Below are 6,887 nucleotides of genomic sequence, written 5' to 3' on the forward strand. Positions count from 1 at the left end.
GTGGCATCCAATCTCATTCAACTGGACTGAACAAGAGATGTTGTGGTCTAGCAGACATCCCTGCACAAAACAGGTAAAAGCTTTCTGCTGTTAAACAATCAGCTGTGACCTTTCAGGGTCAACATCCCCTCACTCACACAGAGCCACGGACAGAAAAATCTCTTCAAAGTAAAGAAATAAAAAGCAGTGCATCTCCTTTTTTTCCCTGAGCGAAGAGCTGTAGGTGATGGTTTGACATTTCCAAATCCAAGAGGTAGACTATTTTTGTGTGTGTGGTGTAAGGCTGTGAGTGTATTCAAAAGAGCAGTGGGGTGGGGGTAGCTATTTAATTGGAAATACAAATTAGCATCAATTAACTGCCGGTATCCCTGTTTTAAGAAATACATATTAGCTTTTCTACGATAGTGAAACAGCTCTCATTGCTGTTGAGAAGCTATATGTACACTTCCAGTACCTTTGTCTTAATGAGATACTTTCATATGAACATACATGCAGTTTTTATGTATTTTTGTTCATTTAGTCTTTCTTCCCAGTGCCTGTCGTGAGTAATACATCTGTGAGGGTCACTCACACTCACACACAGTGTGCATGTGTGCATGCACTGTGATCCATTAGCACCGTCCCTGTGCCCCTGCAGGTTTCAGTGGACCAGGATGGAGGAAGATGTGTGTGTGCAATATAGAGAGAGTTAAAACACCAAACCATCATTTCCCCTCATGTTATCTGCTACATCTGTCGAGTTTTTCCCTTTTCTTTGAGTTTGTGCTGGACATTCTTATCAACATACAAGGCTTTGTAATTTCAAAATACTTCAAGTTTTGTGCTTTTTTGGTTTTGGTCAATAGAGCCTAGAACAACCATGACTATTGAAGATTAAAATATTTCTAATGATACATTAAGATGATTCACAAATCTGAACCTTAAATTAAATAAAATTAAAACAAACTCTTGTACAGAATTCAAAGCCAAGGATAAAAAAGAATGCACTTTAAGAAAAAAGAATTATGTTATTACATCAATTGCTTTCAGTAGTAGATTTGAAATACACAGAATAAGACTTTAAAACATCTCACCAACTGATCATCACTGCTGTGCAGAAAGAACACACCCAAAGTACCGACTCAAATATCCTTACCCACAACTCATCACATGCGGGCACTTTGGACAGATCAGGTAGTGTTTTTATCAGTCTACAAGGCCCTCAACATCTGGCAGATATGTCGTGGGGAACAAAGGCAAAGAATTTCTGCCAGTTATGTCTCTCATAACACATCATTCAGCCAGAAAATGAAGACAACTGTGGCACCTAAAGCTGAAAACACAAGGTTTGTGCTGTAGCTGACCACTGACTACACATATCATAGCTGTAGTAACTTCACTGAGAGGTTCCATATCATAGTTGTCTGTTTATATTCATTAAGATGGATATATGGATATGGAAAAATGGATATATGTATCATTATTTCTAATATCTTGTCTAAGTGGGAAAGAACAATTTGCAGAGTAATATTCCTACAGTTTACACCTTATGGACAATAAGATAATGCAGGCACAAATCTATGTCATCATGTGGCATAGTTGTAATGTTTAATGGGCTTTAATGTGGACTTCAACAGTCAGATACATAACAGCATTTACAGTACTGTTCCGGTTATTTCTGGACGTCAACAATCTCTCCTCATCCTTTTTACAAATAAGTTTGTTATAAGACATCATGGCTATAAAAACTGGGGGGAAAAAAAACAAAACATTCAAAATAACTCATAAAGCACCATAGAAGAAGAGCTACTAAGGGACAGGAGCATGGAGCAGCTATGATTTAAAACAGAAAAGTCTTTTTCTTTAATGTTGAAAACTGGACAGTATTGACAAGTTACCTCCAGCGTTATTATAGCATACGATAGTAGATGCTGTTGGGATGCATGCTGCTCAGTGTTCTGCCTTAACATGGTCATTGATGCTTAAAATGAACCAAACAGTGACTGAAAACACAAGATTTAAAATACTGTATCAGTATTCAAATTTTATGGGTTTATGGGTTTAATCCCCCGACACCTCTTGCTTCAAAGTGCAGAATATATTTGTCATTAAAGTCCTCACTCAACAAAATAGAGATGTAGGTTAAAAGCGTACATGGTGGAAAATTGACACTGTAAAGAGTGAGTGGGAATTATGAATTAGATATCAACAGTCTATGGGTGTCTTTTGAGGTGTTTTTTAGTATATTTTTTGTTTTCTGGGCTCTTATTTAACATCTTTCAAACTGTTTTCTAGTGATGCTTCATGAGTACATAACTTTTATTCTGCTAATGTTGTACATGCTATATATGACTCATGCTTACTTTCCTGTAATGGTGGAGATTATTCCCTCACTGAATATTGCAGAATCCAAAGTTTCCCAAATGCCTTTGGTCACTGAAGATGGAACTATGAGAAAAACAACCCCAAACTAAAAATATTCTCATACATTTGACTATGTAGTGGTGTGTGTTCTAATGAAGACAAAGTGTCACTGACACCTTCAATCTTCTTCTATTATTCATCTGATTAAATGTATCATGTGGCTGAAACCACATAACGACACTTTTCATTCTGCATGACGGGCTCCTGTTTATACATGGACATCCACTGATGACCGCAGACAGACATATTCACACTTACACATGATGGAAAATAAACTTGTGAGGTTACCCTCAGTGCAGGCAGAAATCAATAATTCTGAATACATGCCACTTAACTCTCACCCACTCTGCCTCTGACATGATCTCTATCTCAGTCGATCCAGAAAAGTGAGGAAGTAAAGAAGAACAGGCGGGTCAAAGTCACCCCCCTGCAACCAAGACAAGCTGAACACCTCCAAGTCATCCATGTTTCCAGAGACACCAACAGACATTAACCAACATCGTGCAGGAAATCAGAGATACGTCTTCTTCCTGCTGCTGAATTATTAAACACAACAAAGGTAGCTTACATGAACACACACGTAGATGCACAAACACACACTAATATCAAATCTCATGCTTGGGATACTGATGGCGTTGACATGAAGTGAACCACAAAGAATATTACTTGACTTTATTTTTTCTGTTTGGTTGAAGAACTGTATTACGGGACTTCACTGTTGACTTCTATACCTCAATATCTGTGTAGAGCTTGTTTTGCAGAAAATATCACGGTCATCGGTGGCACTGTTACTCATTCTCATTCTTCCAGTTTTCTCCTTACGGTTACATATAAAGTGATTATTAAAAATAGAGAACTTGAGTGAAATTTTATTCAGTTCTGAGGGTTTGTCTGTTAACTCATGAATCTTTACCAGAAAAAACAAAACTGTGAGACTGGGCTGAAAGGTTGCATTTTGTTGTGTAGCAGCTGTTTGAAGGACCATATTCATAGTTCCTTTAGCGGGTACAAGCAGCTTTCTGACCAAAGAGTTTCAAAGGCTTGCTGTGGATTATGATGAATGAGGAGCTCCATTAAGGACAACATACCCTGAAGGATTATTTCTATGCTGACATCCCCACCACAATAGAAATGCCAAAGTGACCTAAAAGCCAGCCACTGGTTGGTTATCACATTGAATTTCCTCATTTGTATCTAGGCTCAGTACACTCATTACACGCATTAATAAGGGTTCTCTTTCAAATTTTAGAGGCTGAAATCAAGAACTGTTGTTTGTGGTTGAAATTTTACTGATGTTATGTTATTTGTAATGGTGAGTTCCAGTGCTATTAACGTCACCTGACCCAATCACCACCATTTATGTTGGCTCAACCGCAGGGTTCCTCCTACGATGGGAAAGTATCTACTCTGAGGTAGAAGCTAAAAAAGACTATGAACTATGATTGTCTGTGGTTGCTGCTGTGCAAACACAAAAAACAGGGAGTACTTCCTCCAGTGGTGAAAAGAACTGTGAAAATCATCATGCCAGCCAAAAGTGTGTTAAAACTGCAGCGAAGGAAAATCAGGTGATCACATTCCAGAGCAAAAAGTTTGCATGAGTACAAAGTCTGGAACACTGGATAAGTCAACACAACTCTAAACAAACTGGTTCAACTCAACACGGGATTCTTTGCATTAGCTCGTTCCACAAAACCTAAAACTCCAGTTTTATCACAGTGGTGGTTATCAGACTTCATTGTTAATCCAAGCTGCCTTTTTTAGGCTCCGTGCACTCTCCCAAAAAATGTGACAATTGAACAACTAATGTAACAACTATGTGCTCAACTATGTGGAAGAGTTCTTTTAACGGTTCTGTGTTCATTTTTGAACCTGTAAAAACCATCAAAACTTAAAGCACTCATTTAATCAAAACGTTGAAGCTGTATTTGAGCCTAAACCTAGATAAACATTTGTCATAGTCACTTTTGAAGGCTTGCAATAGACAAAATATAAAGATGTACATGTCGTCATTTCTTCTAGCTGCCCAAACGTATCTGCTATGAAAATGAACGGTTTAAGATACTTTTGGAAAGTACATTAATAGTCTATATGTGAATGGTCTTGACTTCTCGATGGAAATTCTTTTTTTTCACCCTTTTTTAACCCTCTCATGCACAAATTACGAAAGCCTCCATCAGAATGTTTTTATGTATCTTTAGGCATAAAAAGAACAAATTATTATAATTTTGTACACCAATTATTTGAGGAGTTACTGAAATGTCACGTGGAATTGACATTGTGCATCTGAGGAACAGAAACAGAAAATGTGATGCTTTAACGTCCACTTTAGTGGCCTATGTGCAACTTTGACAAAAAAAAACCTTTATTATGATAAAAAAATATTTTTATTTCCGTCCACCCAAGTGGACATCATGTATGAAAGGGTTAATGTTTTAACCTATCATACGCTATCGATGCTCCCAGTCCACAACACTGAGTTTTCATTTTTTGTCTTTACATGATGATCATTACTCATCATCATGGGAAACAGAAAAGGTGAAAGCCCAGGCGTGGGATCGAAAGCTGTACTCTTGTTGACTGTGGAATGATTTATGCTCGGTCAGTGTTTCTACGCCGTATATGTATGTGTGGTTGTGTGTTTGTTGTGTTGCCCGCAGACAGACCAGCTCTAACGTGAAAAATGAAAATCGCAGGACATCATCAGTTCCCATATTGATTTTTCTGCTCATATTCTTAATTGAAGTTGTTGGGGTATACATAATTGAAGCTGGTCCTCTCAATCACTCTCCCTCTTTTTGTCTGCAACATTAAAAAGAGAAAAGCCGTACCCCCTCCAACTCTCCATCCTTTTCTCATTTCTTTTCAAGAGACAAGTGTTAATGGGGAGACCTTGTGGCTGTATGTAGTTTTGATGGAATAGTGAGGTGCATTTGTGTGTTTGTGTCCATGGACATTCAAGGCTGTGTATATAGCTGCAGGAAGTCACTACACTATCTATATATATATATATATATACGTACATATTTTCATTTATTATTACATATATTCATTTATTTTTGTGTTTATTCATTGTTGGATTATACAAACATATTTTACAGTATATAACACTAAAAAGTTATATACTGTATTATTCTACAGTTTAAATCGTGCAGTTTAGCTAAGTTGTAGCTTTGTATTTATCAAACAGACAGAGAAGTGATATGAATCTTTTCTTGTAATGATTTATTTTGCAAATTGTTTAACTACTTCTTTAACCGAGCCAAGAGAAAATATTGTAAACAGTTACTAAATTATTCTTTATCAATACCAAATATCAAATTGACTTTATAATACGTATAATTTATCAACTTTGATGCTTTTGATTGTTTTTTTCCATCTTAAAAAAACACTTTTCTCACACTAATGGTGATTTGTGAGGTGGTAAGACATGGAAAAGATTTAATTTATCTTTGTGCTGGCTTCCTGCTGGTCTACTTCATTACAGCAAGGAACAATTGCTGCAGTGATTATAAGCCTGGAGAGCAGCTGTTACCATGGTTCTCATTTATTCATATCTTAACAAGGATGAAGATTTAAAATCTGTTGGCGGGTGCGCTAACGTTTTTATGTTTTCTTTTTATTCCAAGGCCCTCACTAATAGAAGCATTGAAAATTCAGATGCACTGGCACAGTTCTGTTTTTTTATGTCAACAACTTTTGTGGGGCAGCTCCTATGTGAAAATGTATTTTTATTATGATCTTTTTTTTAGTGAATTTGGTCTCAGACGTATGGTCACAATGCAAAGTTTATTCTGAAGTGATTAAATGTTTCTTTAGAATAGAGGAAATTAATTAATTAACAGTGACTAGTTCCAGAAAACAGATTCATTATTACTCAACAGCAATATTTTAGTATACATAATAATTTTATCAGTTTACAGTTATTTGATGTCTTTAGTTATCACACTGTAAAGTATACTGTCACTGTTTTCTAATTCTCAGTTGATAAAAGAAAGTGGTCTTGAATAATAGTTATCCAGGCTTTTCTTTTTCATTCCAGTCATCGTGGACAAGTGGAGGACAAAAGAAGAAGTGTCAGGCCTAAAAAACTATCTACAGTAGATGAACAGGATCTGAAAGTGATGTCCTTAAGAAAGAGGAAAAAATCCAGCAAAGACCTGACACAGGACACCTCAACATTATTGAAGCAGTGTGGGAACATCTTGACAGAGAACGACTTTCAAGCTTGTAAGGATTATACAAACTGCTTTTTCTTGTTTTCTTGGCTCTCATACTCTCTCTGCAGAAAGTGACAATATCTAGGTGAAGTTGTACAAAGTGTAAAAGGGTAAAGAAAAGAAGATCAATACAGTAGGAAAATTATATTTACACATTTTAGTAAATATATTTTTTTAGTTTTATTATGTTATTTTAGTAAGTGGTCATTTGCTGGGTGACTAGCAATATATATAAAAAATGAGGGATTACTCAAGAGACTAGGGAAG

The sequence above is a fragment of the Leuresthes tenuis genome, unplaced genomic scaffold (genome assembly GCF_036924035.1).
Source record: "Leuresthes tenuis unplaced genomic scaffold, fLeuTen1.0.hap1 SCAF_13, whole genome shotgun sequence".
In the NCBI taxonomy this organism is placed as follows: domain Eukaryota; kingdom Metazoa; phylum Chordata; class Actinopteri; order Atheriniformes; family Atherinopsidae; genus Leuresthes; species Leuresthes tenuis.